This window comes from Bos indicus, chromosome 9 (genome assembly GCF_029378745.1).
Source record: "Bos indicus isolate NIAB-ARS_2022 breed Sahiwal x Tharparkar chromosome 9, NIAB-ARS_B.indTharparkar_mat_pri_1.0, whole genome shotgun sequence".
Lineage (NCBI taxonomy): Eukaryota > Metazoa > Chordata > Mammalia > Artiodactyla > Bovidae > Bos > Bos indicus.
The window spans coordinates 51,031,006-51,053,254 of NC_091768.1; the positions used below are offsets into that span (position 1 = coordinate 51,031,006).

General features: G+C 40.0%; 1 protein-coding gene and 1 long non-coding RNA gene across 4 annotated transcripts in view; one reads left to right on the forward strand and one right to left on the reverse strand.

Moving 5' to 3' along the window:
• Positions 1-4,143: 4,143 nt before the first annotated feature.
• LOC109563889 (uncharacterized) lies at positions 4,144-21,488 on the reverse strand. Its single transcript, XR_011568456.1, has 4 exons — positions 21,320-21,488; positions 17,626-17,692; positions 12,538-12,727; positions 4,144-5,976 (listed from the first exon to the last, which is right to left on the reverse strand). It is a non-coding gene; the product is annotated as an uncharacterized lncRNA (long non-coding RNA).
• FBXL4 (F-box and leucine rich repeat protein 4) overlaps positions 20,976-22,249 on the forward strand; it is a 75,545-nt gene continuing 74,271 nt past the window's right edge. For all 3 annotated transcript variants that reach the window (XM_070796044.1, XM_019967327.2, XM_019967328.2), the window contains exon 1: positions 20,976-21,125. The gene's annotated coding sequence lies outside the window, so the exon portion shown is untranslated. The remainder of the gene's footprint in view (positions 21,126-22,249) is intronic.

Here is a 22,249-nt window from a genome sequence, read left to right on the forward strand (position 1 = left end):
GAAGAGCTGACTCATTTGAAAAGACCCTGATGCTGGGAAAGATTGAAGGTGTGAGGAGAAGGGGAGGACAGAGGATGAGATGGTTGGATGGCATTACCAATTTGATGGACATGGGTTTGGGTAGACTCCGGGAGTTAATGATGGACAGGGAGGCCTGGCGTGCTACGGTTCATGGGGTCACAAAGAGTCGAACATGACTGAGTGACTGAACTGAACTGATACATTATATTATCAACAATATATGTATATATACATTATACTATACAATATAATGATTATATGTGTGTGTATGTATGTGTATAAACTTTCCTGGTGGCTTAGTGGTAAAGGGTCTGCCTGCCAATGCAGGAGATACAAGAGATGTGGGTTTGATCCCTGGGTTGGAAAGATCCCCTTGGGAAGGACATGGCAACCTATTCCAGTATTCTTTCCTGGAGAATCCCATGGACAGAGGAGTCTGGCTGGCTACAGTCCATGTGGTCACAAAGAGTCAGACATGACTGAGGACATTCACTATATGTATATGTATATGTATATATATATATATATGTAAAATCACTTTTTCTCTCTCCATTCATTCATAGATAATGAACACTTAGGTTACTTCCATGCCTTGGCTATTGTAAATAATGTTGCAATAAACATGAGGATGCACATATTTTTTCAAGTTAGTGTTTTCTTTACTTCAGATAGATACCCAGAAGTGGAGTTGCTGGATGACATGGTAGTTCTATTTTTAATTTTTGAGGAATCTCCATACTGTTTTCCATAGTGGCTGCACCAATTTACACTTCCATCTACAGTGTTCCAGAGTTCTCTTTTCTCCATATTCTCCCCAACATTTGTTCTTTGTAGAATTTTTGATAATATTCAAAGAGAAGGGGGCGACAGAGGATGAGATTGTTAGATAACAGCGTGGACTCAATGAACATGAATTTGAGCAAACCCTGGGAGATAGTGGAGGACAGAGGAGACAATTGCATAGGCAATATCTCATTGTCCTTTTGATTTGTATTTCCTGATGCCTAGTGATGTTGGGCAGGGTTTCACAGGGGGCTCAGTGGTAAGGAATCTGCCTGCCAAGCAGTAGACATAGGTTCAATCCCTGGGTTGGGAAGATCCCCTGGAGAAGGGAATGGCTACCCACTTCAGTATTCTTGCCTGGAGAATCTCCATGGACATAGGAGCCTGGTGGACTATAGTCCATGGGGTTGTAGAAAGTCAGATATGACCGAGCGACTAAACAACAGGAGCGACAGGAATGTTTGAAAACAGCCCATGTTTTCTTCTAGGAGTTGTTATGGTTTCAAGTTAGTGATTTTTCTTTCCTTTCCTTTTATCACGGCTACACTCTAACTGGGGTCTCTGGCTTTTGTTTCTTGTTTAACCAGGGCCTGTGACTTGTGGCTTTCAGAATAATCTTCTTAAAATTCCTATTCCAACATTCAACTTAATAAAGATGTGTTAGCCCCTTCTAAGTGTAGTCCACCATGCTAGGTGTTACTTCTTTGTATTTCCTACTAGCGAATTTCGGACTAGTGGATTCTCCATCCTTCTCTCATTCAGCCTGGAATATGGGCATCTTGTCAGCTTCTTTCCAGCACATGTCAGTTTTGTCTGAATATCTCTTACCCCAAATCCTTTCCATCCCCACTGATACTATCTTAATCCATTCAGTTTTGCCTTAATTAATGCACTAATCTCCTAAATTGGCATGCATTCTTGTTTCCCTCAATCCTCATTGTGTGCAGAGCAATATTTTAAAAATATAAATATTAGTCTGCCATGGCCCTTGTAAATTTCTTCAATAGCTTCCCATTAACTCCAGGATAAATCCAGCCTTCTTAACATGCATGCATTATGTTTCTTGCTTTGGCCTTGTCTAAAGTTGATATGTTGAGAGTGGGTCCTTAGGTGTTTTTATGAGGGGCATCATTCTCATCTCCTCTCTGTGTCCCAGACCCAAACATTCTGGCTAAGAGAGAGATGGAGCATTGCTAGCCCAGAGCACATGCTTCCTTCTATAGCATCACATCCTGGCCTTACAAAGAACTGTCACTTTTCTAAAGTAGTCTAGTTAAAGATTAATATTTTACTGAATTCCAGAGTAGGAACTGAGAGCAGGTTCTTTTCCTCTAACCAAATGGATTCTCTAAGAACTGCACCTCACCAATGCCAGAGCAAACTCAGACAAGTTTCAGTGCTTCTTTCCAGCCTCCCTCAGACCCCATGAGTAGGGAGGGGCTGCATTTTCAGCCCAGAGAACAGTAGAGGGTTTTATTTTTCATGTCTCCAGGCAAGATGCCGTACTAGCTAGAGGTGATGGTGAGAAAAGAGATTGAAGTAGCATCATCCCAGGAACGATGAAAATGCCCCTTCTGAGCAGAGCCAGTGGGCATCGCCTGTTACTTAAGGATGTCTGGATGAAAATCGCAGTGTTTACACTCTTCTCATGCTAATTGGGTGCAGAACATGTTCTTTTTTTTTTTTTTAAAGTCAACCTGTATGACTGGTGTCCAGTATAAACCCTAAACACCAAGATTCAGTAGACATGCTTTTTTGGGAAACATTTTGTATGTGTTGTCAAATATCATTGCTGGGAAAGTTAAGTGTGTCCTTGTGCAATTCCACTGGAATGAGACATTTAGAAAATTGTGCCTGGTGTTTCCTGGACTTCACCCTATGCACCTTTACCCTTTTCTTGTCTTCTTTATATTTTCTGTGTAATAAATCATAAGCATGAGTACAACGCTTTCTTGAGACCTTTCAGCAAGACATTCACCCTGACAGTAGTCTTGGAACTTGTGACATGGCTGCCTAGGCATAGAAACCACCAAAGGGTATTTTTAAAAAGTAATCACATGTATATTGTTACCCTGCTTATTTAACTTATATGCAGAGTTGCTGCTGCTGCTAAGTCGCTTCAGTCGTGTCCAACTCTGTGCGACCCCATAGACAGCAGCCCACCAGGCTCCTGTCCATGGGATTCTCCAGGCAAGAACACTGGAGTGGGTTGCCATTGCCTTCTCCAATGCAGAGTACATCATGAGAAATGCTGGACTGGATGAAGCACAAGCTGAAATCAAGATTTCCGGGACAAATATCAATAACCTTAGATATGCAGATGACACCACCCTTATGGCAGAAAGCAAAGAACTAAAGACCCTCTTAATGAAAGTGAAAGAGGAGAGTGAAAAAGTTGGCTTAAAACTCAACATTCAGAAAACTTAAATCATGGCATTGGGTCCTATCACTTCATGGAAAATAGATGGGGAAACAATGGAAACAGACTTTATTTTTCTGGGCTCCAAAATCACTGCAGATGGTGACTGCAGCCATGAAATTAAAAGACGCTTGCTCCTTGGAAGAAAAGTTATGACCAACCTAGACAGCATATTAAAAAGCAAAGACAGACACCTTTGCCAACAAAGGTCTGTCTAGTCAAAGCTTTCGTTTTTCCAGTAGTCATGTATGGATGTGAGAGTTGGACTATAAAGAAAGCTGAGTGCCAAAGAATTGATGCTTTTGAACTGTGTTGGAGAAGACTTTTGAGAGTCCCTTGGACTGCCAGGAGATCCAACCAGTCCATCCTAAAGGAAATCAGTCCTGAATATTCACTGGAAGGACTGATGCTGAAGCTGAAACTCCAATACTTTGGCCACCTGATGCAAAGAACTGACTCATTTGAAAAGACCCTGATGCTGGGAAAGATTGAAGACTGGAGGAGAAGGGGACGACAGAGGATGAGATGGTTGGATGGCATTACCTACTCAATGGACATGAATTTGAGTAAGCTCCAGGAGTTGGTAATGGACAGGGAAGCCTGTTGTCCTGCAGGGAAGCCCTGCAGTCCATGGGGTCTCAAAGAGTCAGACACGACTGAATGACTGAACTGAACTGAATCATATGTTTAGTTCAAGCATCATCTTTTCATTTAAATTTATTGCATATGTAAACAATTTTCATCACCTCTTATAGTTTAATGCCTGGTTCATGGGTCCCCCTCAAAGGCTGTCTTTGCTTCACATACAGTCTTTTCCCCAATTAGCAGTGGCCACAGTGAAAGGTTGTTTTCACATGATGTTGAAGCACATCTCATCCCAGCTTTTAAAGGGAGAAAAAAAACAAAGCAAAACAAAGCAGTTAAGGAGACTTTTTTTTTAGAAGCAGGCAAAGTACACTGCAGACCCTGCAGTCTTCATGGGCTTGTGTAGCATGATCAGTAGGTACCTCCCTCTTCCTTCATCCTACGAATTGTATGATGAACTCAGCTATAAATAAATATCCCAGACTATAGCACATCCCCAGTGTGGTTCCAGGTATGATGAAGGTAACATATTTCTGTCCTGCCCCAGTTTGGATGCTCTTTTTATATTGAGCTGGATCACTGAATTTTTTTTTTCCTCTCTCCCGCACTGATCAGGTCTTCAGTCATCTATGTTAAATGAGCACTTCTCTACACCAGATCTGTGATGCCAGTTCCAGAGAATGAATAGACTTCGCATTAGCAGTTGCTTCATCAATTATATTTTTTCCTGACATCATTTCTTGAAATGCCTGCTGTGGCTGCCTGCTTTTCCAGGAGTGGGGCTTTCATACCTGTGCAGTGCTCTCTGCTCCCTGCCTTGCCTCCCTGTGGTCTGTCTATTCCTACTCTGGTTCAGGGCAGTTACGTGGGAAGCACTTTACATCTCATGCTACATTTCTCGGGGGAGGGAGTAGCCAGAATTGGACTGAAACAGGCTCTGCACAAAATGTATGGCGTTTATGATACCTTGTGGCATCTCAGGGGTTTATTGTTTAACCATTTCATACCCATTTTAAGAGTAGGTGATAGTTACACTAAAAATGGATTGTCTGCATTTTCCTAGTTTAAGTGTATCAAAATAAATGCTCTTTTTTCATTACAGGACTATAATATGATTTTCCTCTTTTGATCTATTAATACATTTTTTACTATTGAACTATCCTTGCATTTTTAAAATTAACTTTGCTAGGTCATTCTGTAACATTTAAAAATATTAAAGTAAACGGGCTTATCTTTTACTTAAGAGTTTTGTGTCAGTTCTTTTAAGGGCAGTTGGTTTGAAGTTTGTATTCTCCTTGTTAGAATGGATGCTAACTTCATATGAGGGAGAGAAACAGTTTCTTTCTTTATCTATGTTCTGGACCAGTTTATATAACATGGAAAAAATTTGTTCCTGGAAAGTTTGAAATAATTCATCTGTAAAACCATCTGCGTCCTGCACATTTTTGAGGAGTAGTTCTGTGACAACTTTATTTTTTTCATGAAAATTGATTTATTTAGATTTTCTACCTCGTCAAGGGCCAATTTTGGTAATTTATATTTTCTTAGACTACTGTTCATTTCTTTCTGATTTTATTATTATAGAGATGTGCAAAGCATTTTCTTGGAGTTCTTTTAATATCCTTTCTGTTCTCTTTTTCATTTCTATCTTTGTGTAGGGGCATTTCTGGCAGCATAATTGCTTCTTGTATGATTGTTACGAGTCAAGTCATTTTTAGATAAATTCTTTAGATAAAGTCCTGTAGAGAACAGTGTTAAGAATTAGAGCTCTGGCTCTAATCGTACTATACAATGTTCATCATAAAAGTAAAGGCAAGGAAATTACAAAATATAGGTAATTAGAAGCAAATATTTATAACTCCATAAAACAAATATTTAGAATAAAATATATATTGCATATATCTCTTTTTGAGAATTTTTCTCTGTGGAATTATACTAGGTAAGTGTTCTTAAAATGAATTCAGAAAGTTTGGATTGAGATTGCTTTTCTCTGTTTCTTGAAAGTTTCCTTGAATCAAAATACAGGTGCTTTTTGTTGATCAGAGTAAGATCTTCTGCCTTGAGAATTCCATTGTGCAGAGTTTTTGAACAGGAAATTCTGGACAGTAGAGTTATTTTCATGATAATTCTATATGACTGATCATAGGGTACAAGGGGTAGAGATGAATCTGGAGAGAGAGGCAGAGAGCTTATTATGATGTATCCTGTACGTTATGTACCATCTACAAAAATTTGGGGCTAGATCCTTATAGGCAATGGAGAGCCATTGAAAAGTTTTAACCATTAGTGTAAATGATCATATTGCATTTTATAAATATAACTCTGTTAATGTGAGACATGGATTAGAAGGAAGAAAACATGAAGGCAGAGATATGAGTTATGAAGTAAGTTAGAAGGCAGAAGGGATAGATGCAAACAATATTTAAAAGATGAAATGGCAAGTCTTAAAGACCAATTGAATGTGAAAAGTAGAGTAAAAGATGATATTTTTAGATTGGTTTCCAGATCACCCATGGCCTGAGTGATTGGGTAAATGATGGCATCATTTGTTAAGGTAATTTGGAAAAGGAACAGATGTTAGTGGGAAGATAATAAATCACTTTGCACATATTGAATGTTCAGTGAATGTTCTACGGAACCTTCAAGAAGAGCTATGTGTGGGAGCCAGCTGTAAAAACTAGTCTAAAATTCAGCAGAGAGGTTTGAGTTGGATCATGAATTTTGGCACGATCAGAATACACTAACCAAAGGTATGAGATGAGTTTGCCTAAAGACTGTTTTGTGGAAGAATGAAGAGGGCCCAGGACCAAATCCTGGGAAATACCAAATTTAAAAACAGTTATATTTAAATATAATATTTCTCCACTCCCTTCCCACATTAGGTCCTCTCTTCTGATGAATATATTTTCAAATTCTGGGGCTCAAAATTTTGAGTCATACCCCCTACTCTCCTCTTGAGTCCCCTCTCATTAAGTGTCTCCTCTCTGTCCCTAACTCTCCATTCTCTCGGCCCCTTCCCTAGGGCCCTAGCATCAGCCACCTGGCAAGAGCCCTCCAGATATCAAAAGCTCTTTTACCTGAGATCGTTTGGGTCAATGGCTTGTCAATGTTGTTTTTAAGTCTGTTTAAGGAATTATAAAAATACAAACATTCATATACCTTAAGAACCTATAAATTTACACTCATTCATCTTTTGATGTAGCCATGATATTTTCCTGACTGTTGATCCATTTATTGCTGTTCTTTATTATCCTCTTGAAGCCATATTCATAGTGAATACTAATAACAGTAATAATAAGTCTTTTTTGTAACACTTTCAATGTAGCAGAATCTTTTTATACCCTTTTAACTCAATCCTTACTGCAGTCTATGAGGTAGGTACTATTATAACCCTATTTTACAGATAAGGAAACTGAGGCACATAAAGGTTTATGCAAATTACCCAAAGTCATAGACGACAAATGGTAGAATTGGAATTGGATTTACTAAGTTTAGCTCTGTAGGTGCTTGATTACTGTGCTGTATTCCGAAAGTGGAAAACTCTTACAAAGTAACTTGACTATAGAATCTTTCTTGATGTTCATTTCCACTGGTCCCTGCCCAGTCTTTTACCTGTCTCAGCCACCCTTAATCCTACAGTGTTTATTACACTCTTCAGTTCAGTTCAGTCGCTCAGTCGTGTCCAACTCTTTGCGACCCCATGAATCGCAGCATGCCAGGCCTCCCTGTCCATCACCAACTCGCCGAGTTCACTCAAACTCATGTCCATCGAGTCAGTGATGCCATCCAGCCATCTTATCCTCTGTTGTCCCCTTCTCCTCCTGCCCCCAATCCCTCCCAGCATCAGAATCTTTTCCAATGAGTCAACTCTTTGCATCAGATGGCCAAAGTATTGGAGTTTCAGCTTTAGCATCATTCCTTCCAAAGACATCCCAGGGCTGATCTCCTTCAGAATGGACTGGTTGGATCTCCTTGCAGTCCAAGGGACTCTCAAGAGTCTTCTCCAACACCACAGTTCAGAAGCATCAATTCTTTGGTGCTCAGCTTTGTTCACAGTCCAACTCTCACATCCATACATGACCACTGGAAAAATCATAGCCTTGACTAGACGGACCTTTGTTGGCAAAGTAATGTCTCTGCTTTTGAATATGTTATCTAGGTAGGTCATAACTTTCCTTCCAAGGAGTAAGTGTATTTTAATTTCATGGCTGCAATCACCATCTGCAGTGATCTTTCCCAAAGCAGGTAGTTTTGTTTTCACAGAAACAACCACTCTCTTTCATTTTGCACTCGGTTAACTTTGTCTTAAAGTATTTAATTAAATAATGCAATAGCAATTAAAGTTCACACACATTTAGTAGCAAACATCCTGACTCTTGGTCAGCAGGCAACTTATCTGGAAGGAGGAGGAAGAATACAAGGGCATGTTAGAATATGTCTTCCTGGCCTCAGCATCCAGAGATTTGAGAAACAGCATTGACAGCAGGCTTAATGAGGTGTTTCAGTTAACAGGGGTCAGTTAAGAGAACTTCTACTTTTTCTCAATTTCCAGTCTCTTGCCATTCTGATCCGTTCTGCTCAGGGCTTTCATTCTGAGTCATTTTTCTGAATGGTTATGTTGCTTTCTCGATCAAAAATATGCAGCCATTTCTCCAATGCCATGAAACAAAGTCCTGAGTCCATCAGAAAACCTAAATACTCAGCATGGCATTTAAAATCCTCAGTGATTTATCCCAAACCATCTCTCTAAATACATTTTCCTCTTCCATGCGCCAGAAATACTAACCTATATTGAGCTTGGATTTTGAAAACTCATAATCAATTTTATTAATAATTCCCTTAAGCAGAGTCAGGGCTTCCCCAGTGGCTCAGTGGTAAAGAATCCACCTGCAATGCAGGAGATGCAGATTTGATCCCTGGGTTGGGAAGATCCCTTGAAGGAGGGCATGACAACCCATTCCAGTATTCTTGCCTGGAGAATCCCACGGACAGAGGAGCCTGGAGGGCTATGGCCCATTGGATCGCAAAGAATAGAACACCACTGTTGCGACTGAGCACATACCACGCAAGCAGACTCCAGGTTTCTATTAAGTCCTCTGCCCCTCTGTATATTCTAGAAACTGCAATAGCTATAAGGGGTGTAGGAAAGGGTCAGAGAAAGGCAGAAACAAAGCATGCAGGATAGGTTGGTTCTATGATCTCTCCAAGGCTTAGGGGCAGATCTTCCTGATATGACTATGGTAAAATTTCTGGTTCAAATATGCCCTTCAGAACTTTGCCATTCTTCCCTCCAAGAGGTAGGATCTCTGTTTTCTGGTCATGATTTTGGGCAGGAACTTATTAACTACCTCTGCAAATAGTATATGATAAAACTGATGCCATATAACTTCCAAAACCAGGAAATAGAAAGGATATAATCTCCATTTGACTCTTTCCCATAGGATGCTTGCCCTTTGAACTCTGCCACCATATTGTAATGAAGTCAGACTAGCTTTTTTTGGCTAAGAGACCACATGGAGAAGCCCAAGTGGAGAGGAACTCCAGCCCCAGTTGACAGTGTTAACTACATGACATGTGAGCAAATGAGCCTCCAAAAGATTTCAGCCCTCAGCTTTGAAGTCTTTCAGCTGAGACCCAGAAAGTATAGGACACAGGCAAGCTGACTACACTATACTCTGTCCAAAAGCCCAACCCACAGAATCTGTGAGCATGATTAACTGTTGTTTTTCTCCATCAAATATTGAAGTAATTTGTTGTATAATCACAGTAACTGAAATAGGCCCTTTGTACAAATAAGTAAATAGTATGTTTAGGGATCCTTGTCTCAGAATTTTAACTTAGAAATGGTTGAAGAAATCCCTTCATTTGAGGACTACTTGCTCAATGCTCTTATCCCCAGCTCCTACTCTCATTTACTACCGGGTTGCACTGGACTATGAAGTGGTACCTGGGCCAGGACTGGCAGTCTCAGTTGACAGCCCGTCACCCCAGGGCCCTCCTGTGACCCCCTTGCCATCTTCCCTGTGCTCTAAGCTTGTCAGCTGGCTGCCAGCTCAGTATTGCCAGATGATTCTTCTTCCCTCTTGGGCACTCCTTAGGCTCCCAGTCAACACTGACAATGTCAGTTAATGCCAACCTCAGTCATCTTGAGCCATTTGAAGCTCTGAAATTATTGTGTATGTGCTTTCTAGAAAATTATTCCTGCTTTGGAATTTCTTCACATACTAATCTGCGTTCAAAAACGTTTTCACATCATGGATAAAAAGGAGGTAAAATGATCACAATATGCTGTAAACAAAAAGGCAAAAAAAGGATTGGAGATATTTTGCTTCTCTTGGCAGCTCTCTCCCATCACCAGTGCCAAAATGCTTCCTGCCTCTTTATTCCTCTGCAGGCTTTTCTTCATGTCCTTGCCTTTGCCTGGAAATCCCCAGAATTGTGAGTGAGTGAATGAGTGAAAGTCGCTCAGTCATGTCCGACTCTTTGCGACCCTATAGACTATACAGTCCATGGAATTCTCCAGGCCAGAATACTGGAGTGGGTAGCCTTTCCCTTCTCCAGTGGATCTTCCCAACCCAGGGATTGAACCCAGGTCTCCCGCATTGCAGGTGGATTCTTTACCAGCTGAGCTATTAGGGAAGCCCCAGAATTGTACCTATCTTTTTATCTCAGTTAAAAACTTGTTGTTTATTCACTAAGTCATGTCCAACTCTTTTGTGACCTCACGGACTTCACAAGACTCCTCTGTTCATGGAATTCTCCAGGCAAGAATACTGGAACAGGGAGCCATTTCCTTCTCCAGGGGATTCTCCTGACCCAGGGCCTGAACCCACAGCTCCTGCTTTGCAGACCATTTCTTTACTGCTGAGCCACCTGGGAAGCTGACCAGCTCAAGTAGCCATGCTTGGTTTCATCTTATCCAACTTTATGCTCAGAATTTTGTTAAAAAAAAAGTATAATACTTTAAAATCTTCTTCTTGTGATTAAGATATCTGTACACATGGATTATGTCCTTGACTAGAAAGTGAGTCTCCGTTAGTGTTTATTTCCTTTGCATTTAGCAGAATGCCTTTTGCATAAGAGATCCTCAATACAAGCTTGTTGAATTAAATTTCTGAGTTAAATTTCTAAATGACAAGGAACAGTGAAATAATATAAGGTTATCATATTGTAATAAAGTTTATATGATATGCATATATTTCTTATATTTTATAGTAAGCTTCAGAAATTTAAAACTTATCTGTCATACACATATATACCAAACTCAAGTCAAGGATCTGTCCTTAACTTGAGTTTGGTATATATGTGTATGTGTACATAAGTATAAATATATATATATATATATTTATATATGATATAAATCAGTGTCTCATTTCCTTCACATTTCTGTAAATTATTGTTCTTACTATTGGGGCTTAACTTTGGATTTAATTTCAGAAATGAATTCAAAGGACTTACCTGGGAGAAACAAGGAATATTAGTGATGGCAAATTATTACACACACCTGGTGTTTAGTTTGGATAGTTGGTAAAAGTGTACTCTAATTATTTGGTTCTGATCAAGAATTAACAAACACTTACAGCAGCTAAATGTGAAAATTTGAACATGGAAAGTGATAGAAAATATGATAAGAAGAAGCAAGAAAAAATTTTCTGTGTTTTAACATAATTTAACTTTAAGTTAAAAAGTGTTATTAGCATATTTCTATTTCAAAATATTTGCTAGATATATTGAATAGCTTCTATTTTGGAAGTGAGATAAACTACATAAAATAATTGCTTAGAACAAGTACACATGAATGAATTGTTCCTTACTAACAATATGATATACATCTTCCATTCAAAGATATTAATATCAATCCTTTCATTATGCAAAATTTTTTCCAGCTACAGCATTTCAATTAACATACCCATCTATTTCCATATGAACAGGGATCTGTGCTAATTTTATACTAATTCCTAAGATGAATAATTGAGATATTGGATGCAATGTCTCAAAAAACTGAATCTTGTTTGGTGCTTGAACTAACAAGTCCTGAGCCATGAGTTAATCAAGAAAACTATACATAGGTCCTCATTAACATACCAAGAATCAGCCCACCAATAACAAAATCACTGAACATGCACATTTAATGGTGCAAAATTCAATCACACTTAACTCAGCCTGAAAATATCAGTATCTTAATAATTCCTTGTGTTTATATAGACTAGAAACTTTCCTGTGGAGAGAGTGAAGTTCTTTTGCATATCTTTGATTAACCACATTTAAGAGCAGATGCCATTATCCACACTTGACAAAATATCAAAAAGGTGAAGTAACTTAGCCAAGGTCATAGTGCCAGAGAGAGATCTAAATCAGCTCTAGACGTCTTGGCTTCAATTAACACTCTCCTGAAGTCAGAAGTAAACAGGACAAAATATATTTCTACACGTGGATGCTTCCAGGATATTATACGGTCTCAAATGGTGCTGTCACCAACCTCTGCCTCCCTCCCAGTGCTATAGGCAATGAATGAGGAAGTGTGAAAAGGGAAGGGGGCACCTGAAAGCAGTTTTGAAGCCTTGATTCTGGAAAAGGATATAAATGGAAACCAGAGATGTATCTATGCATCCAACTACTGTGAGCTGTGACTTGGTCATAAACATTCCATAGTATGATTCAAGGACTGCTGTAACATGAACATTTGTGATCATGGAATCAGGCACAAAGCACTCAGTTATAATACAGACCCCTTTAAAAATGCTGGAGGATGATGGTTGCCATGTATGTGGTTCCGGGGAGCCCCGGATGCTGGTCAGTCATGCAATAAAGGGTAGAGAAAGTGTGAAGGGGAGATGAAATTGCAGAGTTGTCCCAGGCTCGCAGTATGTCTCCAATCCTTCCTCAGATGTTACTTTGAGGCCTGGTTAGTATTTGTATCTGGAAAGAGAAATAAAACAAAAAGAGAGAGAGAGAAATAAAGAAGGAAAAAATAGAAAAACTCAAAAGTTAGGGTCACACTGTTGTATGGGAGAAACCAATACAACATTGTAAAGCAATTAGCCTCCAATTAAAAATAAATTTAAAGAAAGAAGTTAGGGTTGATACTAGATCTGGATTGGGAAATAAAAGGCATATCTGCCCTCACTCCTCTGTTCTGTGACACTGGAAGGGAAACTCGTTTGTCACCCTGGATTAGATGCTCTTTATAAATCCTTCTAGTTCTATCATTATTGTATCCTGCTTAAGTAAAGAGGTTTTGACAATTATAGAACAAGAAAAATTATTTCCCCAATGCTCTAGTCTGTTAACTGCCCTCCCTGAATGCGTGAAAATGTGGTGGTTCTCCTAAAGGGATAGCTTAAGGCACATAAAGTGCTACAAGGTCATCTCAACAGCAACAGGTAAAACAGCAAGATGTGCTCTGTTTAGACATGTCAACAGCAAAGCTCACAGAGAACGTGAACTGACTTGATTCAACCCATTTCCAGAAGATGAAGGTATATTAGAATCCTGAAGGAAATAAGGTAGGGAAAACTTTGCCCATAAATCAGAAATAAGGCAGGGAAAACTTTGCCCATAAATCAGCAATTACTGGTAGTTGGTCAATATCACAGGTTTGATAAAATGCCAGAGCCCATTAATGATATGAGACCAGTAAGTCTTTCGTCACAAAGTCACAGCAAGACCTTGCTCAGATTTACCCTGAAGCTTTCTGGGCTTCGAGCTGTTGCTGTGAATAACAAATCTTTTTCTTCTGCTCTCATTTCTGTGCTGCACTTGGACTTGGTAAAAACAAAAGCAGGCCAGAGCAGAACAGCCCCTAGAGACTGACATTACTGGTTGAGAGCTTTGACACATAGAAAGCTAAACTCCTCCAGTTCATTCAGTCTTGGCCCATGCCAGAATTGTATCTACAAAACTCTGCTAATACTGGCTGCTGGCTTCCTCAGTTACCTTGCAAGATGGATCAGTGACAATGTTCTGAGACTGTAGGGATGCCCACTTGTGGCATCACTTATAGATTTTTTTCTTGCATTGACTCTTTCAGTAAAATGAAAATAGAATCTGGACTTGGTTGTTATTATTTAGTTGTTAAGTCATGTCTCGATTCTTTTGTGACCCCATGGACTGTAGCCCACCAGGCTCCTCTGTCCATGGGATTCTCCAGGCAAGAATACTGGAGAAGGTTGACATCTCCTTCTTCAGGGGATCTTCCTGACCTAGTGACTGAACCTGCAGCCCCTGCACTGCAGGCAGATTCTTTAACACCGAGCCACCACTACTTGGCCTATTCCCAAAGAAATTTAAAACCATCTAAAGGAGTCACACACATGTTTAACAAGATTCTATCCATTCAATACCTTGTTTAAGACTTCAGTCAAAGTTGAGATACTGCTCTGTAATATTGGTACTTGGTCTTGCCAAATCCTCATCATTCAGATACAATATTCGCAAGTGAAATGGCCTAGAACGTTCTCTTCAAAGTGTAAGTCAAGCCTCAGTAGCATCCACATTGCCTGGGAGCTTGTTACAAGTTCAGAACTCAGGATCCACCCAAAATCAGAATCTATACTTTAATATGATTTCCAGGACATTCAAATGCTCAGTAAAGTTTGGGAAGTACTGGCATATATGACTTTTACTATTTTTACTACAAATGGTATTTGTCAAGCATTCCCTGAAAAGAATGCCTACTTAGATTCCTACTTACAGTAAGAGGCACAGACAGAACTGAAATAGAATAAACCACCAAACACAATTTCTATGTGAGGTCCAACTCTCAGTCTAAATGAACATAAATGCTTATTAGTGAGAGAATAAATACTGATATTGTCCTTCCCCTCAAATGGCCCCTCCCATCCTCAAAATATGACCTTCACAAAAAGTAGCTTAAAAACCCACTCTTTTGAATTTCAAATACTTGTGTTGTTTCCCTAAGGAGGTACTTTTGAATGATTGCATTAAGTTTGTTTTCTTGCTGCACTAAAGACTATGAAAAAATATTCATTATTAGGGAAAGAGGACATCCAAATATGAAATTAGCTCAAGACCTCTCATCCTACAAAATAGTCCAACACTATATGAATAGCAATCTACTTAGGAAATAGTAAATAAAGTGCTTGGTTCCATAACAAATCGATCCTGCTGACCATTGTTAAATCTTGCTTGGCCCATCTCCAAGATGTTTGTGCTGTCCAGGCAGCCGCAGGCATTCTCAGGGGGCAGGAGGCCAAGAGGCAGGTGGAAGGGGGACTGCTGCCAGCAGATCATCCTGGCTTTTCACCTCTTCTTTTAATGACTTGCTTTGTGAGTTATTTGATTTGGAGTAAAGACCCCCTACTCTAAAGCAATCAGATCGCTCACCATTAAAGGGTGAAATGATAAACAAGCAAAAAAAAAAAAAATAGCAAAAGGATAGTGTATAATAGGGAACTTTATCCTTGGTAACATTTTGAGAAACCCTTTAAAGAGGAAAGTCAATTTCTCCTCAAAACTTGGAAAACTTCTACAATTTATAATCAGAAGAAAGAGAAAGAAGGAAAGCTATTTTTTAAATTTGTTCTCCTATATTTCTTTGACATGGAGGAATTTTTCCCCATAAGGTACTGAGGATTCTAGTTACAAAATCCCAAACAGTTATAGCATCATAAAGAAGGATACTTAAAAATGCACTTTTAGGGAGCTCCTTGTCAGATGATGTTTGTCCCTTTACACACTATCCAAAAAAGAAACATAATCTGTTGCCTCTATTTTATTACATCATAGACAAATGGGCTTCCTAGCTGGCTCAGATGGTAAAGAATCTGCCTGCAATGCAGGAGACCTGGGTTCGATCTTTGGGTTGGGAAGATCCCCTGGAGGAGGCCATTGCAAAGTATTCCATCATTCTTGCCTGGCGAATCCCCATGGGCAGAGGAGCCTGGGGTCTAAAGACAGTAGGGTTGCAAAGAGTTGGACATGACTGGGCAACTAAGCAGAGCAGAGAGGTGAGAGATACCGCTGGATGAAAGAAATGCATCGTCAAAGGGTACTGAGTTTGAGAGAAGCTTTATAATAAAGATTCATCAATTATAAATATTTCATTTTAAATTATGCAGAATAAATTATTCTTGGGGCATGTGTACTCACTATATAGATGACATTATTTATATTAACTTGATGAGGAAAATATTTAGGAATCATTGGTAAAAATAGGATATACTTCTTTATGTGCCAATGGATATAACCTAGAAAAAAATTTTTTCATATTTTTCTTTTAAATAAATACACACATTAAGTTACAGGGGGGCCAGGATATTCACACTTGTGCCAGGGCATGAATAAATGAATGAATACTGAGTGTTTATCTGGATAGTTCAGTCCCCCCAAGTCTTCTACTGAGGACAAGTCTTCTACTGAGGATTAAAAACTTTGAATTATATGGAACATTACTACTGAAACTTCAGAAAGTCACATGTTACTTTTGCTTTATCAGTATGGCAGAGAAACTGATCTTTTTCTATTGATTACTATTTCATCCTATGTATAGACCACAGGGATCTGCCTAATGCAGACACACATGGACTCTTTCAAAAGCACCTCCACTTAAAACAGGAGTAAGTTGGAAGGAGAGAGATTGTAGCTTCGTTTGGGCTCAGTGGAGGTCCTGACCACAATCTTCATTTTCAAGCTGTGTGTTCCATCTATCACAGAACCATACGTGTGAAGTTACCTCAGGAAGAGATCTATTTTGTCCACTGCTTCCAGGTGGAGTTTCTCTTTTATTCTCCACCACTGACAATCTTTTATTAACGCTTAAAATTTTAAGTAAATGATCCAAGCTACAGAAGAAAGAACAGTACACGTGAAAACATTAAAAAAATTTTTGGGGGTGCTGCACTGAGTCTTTGCTGTGATTTTCTCTAGCTGTGGTGTGCAGGCTTAGATGCCACATTGTATGTCACTATACCTTAGGGAAGTCCCCTAAAATATTTTTTTTTAATATTTCAAGATATCCCTTCTAGGCCTATGTAAATTGTCTAAAGGTTTATCTGGTTATTTTAAGCCATGTTACTGGTTTGTAATTAGTATTCACTTATTATTGGGCTTCCCTTGTTGCTCAGATGGTAAAGAATCTGCCTGTGATGTGGGAGACCTGGATTCGGTCCCTGGGTTGGGAAGATCCCCTGGAGAAGGGAATGGCTACCCACTCCAGTATTCTCGTCTGGAGAATTTCATGGACAGAGGGGCCTGGCAGGCTACAGTCCATGGGGTCACAAAGAGTTGGACACGACTGAGCAGCTTTCACTTCACTATCAAAGACATTAGCAGTTGTAAGTTGCTGCTGCTGCTAAGTTGCTTCAGTCGTGTCTGACTCTGTGCCATCCCATAGATGGAAGCCAACCAGGCTCTCCCATCCCTGGGATTCTCCAGGCAAGAACCCTGGAGTGGGTTTCCATTTCCTTCTCCAATGCATATAAGTTAGGAGACTTATATTCAAGTCCTGGCTTTGCCAGAAATTTACCATAAGCCTTTGAATCAATTATTCACTTTTTCTAGGCTTTTCTCTCTTCTGATGACAATGGGAAGGGTTAGACTAGAGTGAATTTGAAGGTTCTATTCTGACATTTTGTGAATTTGAAGGTTCTATTCAGACTCAATTTCTGATCTTCAATACATTTTACTAAATATTAATAATATTCATATATTTGCATACTACTTTATAATTCACAAAGTGCTTTCACATGTATGATTTCTTTTAAACCTCTCCACTGCCTGTGAGTTAGGCATATTTCATAGACCCGAGGACAAGCTCAGATAAGTTGTAGCCTACCCAAGATCACAGAGTTACTTACATAGAGGAGCAGGATAGTCAGGTCTTCCTACTCCCAAGTTCAATTTTCTTTCTATTGTATTCAGCTCCTTCAAGGTTATGATAGTAAGATAGAAGCATGATTAGTAAAGGTTTTGTTAAATCATAAAATAATAACGTGGTATCATTAAACAAAAAAGACTCTGGATTTAAAATCACAGAAGTAGGTTTCACAGACAGTTCTGACACTTTGATTTGGGGAAGTCACCTAACCTCTCTGAGTCCCAGTTTCCTTATCTGTAAAAAAGGGATTTGGACATGACTTTGGGGCTTCTTGCTTAAAATTTGTATTTTCTTTTTAATGGCTGTGGCTATATCTAGACTAATTTTGTGACACATTAATGCTAAATTGAAGCTTTTTACTAGATTGTAAGAAGTTAAAAAAAGTACACAGAGAGACCACATCTACTGCTGATTATTCATGCTCTTTCACCAGCTGCATATTAAAAACCTTGGACTAATATTACTGAGTGAAAGTCATTTTCCAACAAACTAGTTAACTTAAAATTTCACAGAGGGGTAAATTATTTTGGCTGAGTTATGTAAGAAATGTATAGGACTGCATTTTCTGAGAGGTCTTGACAGAAGAGCTTGTTTAGGAACCAGTAACAGAAAACCTAAGGGTTTTCTCTTCATCTGCCTGTGAAGACATTTTGGGTCCCTTGGGAAGAATGATGAATGAGATCTCTGCCTCTCTGGTACATTATCTCATTGCCACGCTTACTCCTTGCCATGAAAGCTTATTACAACTGGTAGACATTTCTTTCTAAGATGAAGAAAAATCGCTTGAAAATAGAGGTTATGATGGTGAGTGCTTCAAGAGTTAGAGACAAAGAAGAGTTTTGAACCTGCTGCTTCTTTGCCCGCCTTCCCATCTGAGTAGAACACTGTAACTTTTGAAGCTAACATAGAATAGATCATAACCAGCTTGCTGAGCTGGTGACTTTAAGCACAATTAAGCTTTGTTGGGACTTTATTTATTTGTAATAGCACTGTTATGGCGTGGGATGCTATTCAGTTGCAAACAACAGTCCATTTAATAACCAGGCATTAGTTCATCTATCAAATCAGCGCCATCACGAACTGATAAGTATCACCCTTTGCCTTGGCCTCACTTGGCTCTTCTGCCCAGCAAACAAAGCATACAACGGCATGGCCCATGAGATGAGAAGGTTGGAGGGAGAACAGATTGAACAATGATGATCAAAATTCCATTTACTCACAGAAATGGAACTTTGCCCTAGTCTTTTCCTTTCTTTGAATATAACCTTATATACACTCCAAGCAGGACTTCAAATGCCTTTAGAAACAAAACTAAACCAAAATACTGCATGAAACAACAGCACCAACTACTACATTTCTTACTCACCAAAAAAAGAGAAAGATATGGGAGGGCATGCAGAAGATAGGCACTGAAAGATATGAGTAAGAATTTCATGGTATCATCACTTCTAATAATCAAAACTAAAAACAACTCAATGTTGATCACGAGTAGAATAGATAAATAAATTAAGGCATATTTGGGCAACAGAAACTCAATAAACTACCACACTTAACAACATAAATAACTCTCCCAAATCTAATGTTGAGAGAAAGAAGTCAGATTCAGAAGAGTGTATCATGTATGAACCTAACTATATAAAGGCAAAAGTTAGCAAAATGCCTCTCTGGTATTAGAAGTCAGGAGAATAGTTACCTTTGACGAAGTATAAACAGTAGTGATAGGGTTCTGAGTGATAGTAATTAATTTTTTTATCTGAGTGGTGAATATATGTGTATGCTCACTTTTTATTAAACTCTTCACTTATATTTTGTGCCTTTTCTGAATATATTTTAATACTTCAATGAAAAGTTTATTTAGAAATTAAATGAGAACCTGTTTTAGGAAGACTGAGTCTGAGTACTTCATGGACATCAACTCAAGTCTCACTGGCAACCATAAAAGGGTCAGTTTCATTTACTTGTAATTAATTTATTATTTGCAATCCACTTTTTATTTTAGAATAGATCTAGATTTACAGAAAAGTTCCAATGATGGTACAGAGAGTTCCCTTATACCACTCATCCATTTTCCCTTTATTGTTAATATTGTATGTTAAATAGTATGTTTGTTACAACTAAGAAACTAACACTGGTATATCACTATTAACTAAACTAAAATTCATTCATTACTCTACTACAATTAGTTTTCCCACTAATGTTCTTTCCATGTTCCAGGATCAAAAATACCATGTTACATGTAGTGGCCCTGTTTCCTAAGGCAGAGAGCTCTGGTCTGTGAAGATTTCTCAGTTTTTTTTCCCATGAAAAAAATTTGGCATTTTGTTCAGGTATTTTATTAGGATACCTGGACTTCCTGATGCTTTCTCAAGGTCAGACAGGGTTTATGGGTCTTGAGGAAGACTATCACAGAGATGAAGTACCCTTTTCATGACACCATGTCAAGATATATGCTATCAACTTGGCTTATCACTAATGGTGTTAACTTCCATCTGACCAAGATTGTGTTACCCAGCTTTCTCCACAGTATAGCTACTTTTCTCTCCTTTCTATATTCTTTGGAAGCAAGTCACCAGGTGCTGGCTACACTCAAGGAGAGTTGAGGGTAGAATGGGGATTAAACTTCAATTTATTTAAAAATTTTCCAGTTTTGTATACAATTTATACTGTACATCATATATTAGTTCTGTTCAGGTATATAATTTAAGAATAAATATACTTATTATTTTGCCTCTTTAGGAGTAATTAGATAGCAAGTAATGTGTAGTTTTATTCATTATTAAATATTTTTTCATCTTAATGGAAACCGTGCAATATGCAAGATAAATATGCAAACTAAAAAAAGGGTAATATTGTATCTATTGAAAATACATTAAAATGACTAAGGGAGACCATGAGACCATCTTCTTCAACAGAGGTAATAATCATGGGCTTCGGAATGTTGGGAGGGAGATGAGCCTGCAGAAAGGATTTGTCTGGGACAGAAGAGTTTTGCAAACTTGGTGAAGTATCCCTTTAGAACACCTATTACTTTTGTTCCCCTTTTCTTCTGAGAACATTAACACCCATAATCCTTGTGCATCCTTTGACCCAACAACTCTAGACTGAAGAAGCCCTAGCTCTGCTACATTACTGATGGAAGGCCGATTAGAGGAAGAAATTCTTTCCACAGCACATGTGCAACCACTGCCCCTTGAGGAGTAACTGGCAATTCGTAGGGTACCACTCAGGCCAGGACCGCAGTAGGAAGCTCCTCCCCTCGGCCTGGGAGGGGGCGGTCCAGACGCCGACGTGGCCCCGCCCCGTCCCTGGCTCCGCCCCTCAGCGCGGCCCGAGCGTCTTCCTTCCGGGTAGCCCTGGGCCGGGCTCGCCGCGGTCTCGCCGCAGCGCGGGAGCCTGGGATCCGCCCCCGCGCCCCGGCCTTCCCGCGCCGTCTGGTCGCTGGTGAAGCCCACGGCGTGCGCCTCTCCCGGACCCTACAGGGTACGGCCCTTCCTTTACTTCTCCCTCCTGGGTGTCTCCGTCTTCTTTCGGCGCTGGGGCTGGGCCGGGCCCGGGCGGAGGCGCTCTTTGGGGAGCCCGGGCGCCCGGCAGAGGTCCCCGCTCCGGCTTTCCGCCCCCCGCCGCCAGCTTGCGTTTGCTGGGCTTGCTGGGGACCCTGCAAGCATCTAACTTACCTCTGGCGCCGCTTCTCTGCACGGCTGTCTGCTAGGCGTGAGGCGTCGCCCAATGCGGGCGGCGCAGGGTTGTTTACGCTGCGGGGTTGGCAGGTAGCGCTGACCCTGCAACCCCGAGTTGGCCACCCTCCCGCCTGTATACTTGTTGCTCCTGCGCGTGCTACTTTGATTTCTCTTTGGCACCCGATGGTTTTCGCCTAGTCAGGCCAGTGTCTTAATTCAGGACTGCCACGAGATGCCCGGCAGCAGCCCTGTTTCTGTGTTTAGAGCTATCATTAGAATGCAGTGAGATGGTGAGCATTCACTTGGCCTCCTTGTCAGCCTGTTTGCAGTGGGAGCGGTTTTGGATTTCCTTCATGGTTTCCCAAATACTCGTTGCCACAAAGCCTCTCATTTAGTCACTAGTTAAAATATACAAGTAATTAGAAAGTCAAGATGCTATAAACCTGTGATCAGGTAGTTGAGGGGGCGTCTGGCTTTATGCCTTGGAGGACTCACAAAGTGCGGGGATCTTGTTTGCTTTGATGTATTAGAGGACACAGTCTGCCTTTACTGCTTCTTGGCATGCACTCTCTGGTGTCTTAAGTTCAGAATATAAGTACATTTCCCCCCCTAAAGGTCACTTCATGCTTGTGTTGTCCTGTATTACATATTGTACCTGTTGGCTGAGTAGAGGGAGATTTTCCTGAGACACCAAGGCTTCTCTAGTCCTTTATTAGATACTAAGCTCTTGGGGGAAAGGGACAGTTATATTTACTCTTTCTAGTGGTACTGTGCGGAGAAGGCAATGGCACCCCACTCCAGTACTCTTGCTTGGAAAACCCCATGGACCGAGGAGCCTGGTAGGCTGCAGTCCATGGGGTCGCTAAGAGTCAGACACGACTGAGCGACTTCACTTTCACCTTTCACTTTCATGCATTGGAGAAGGAA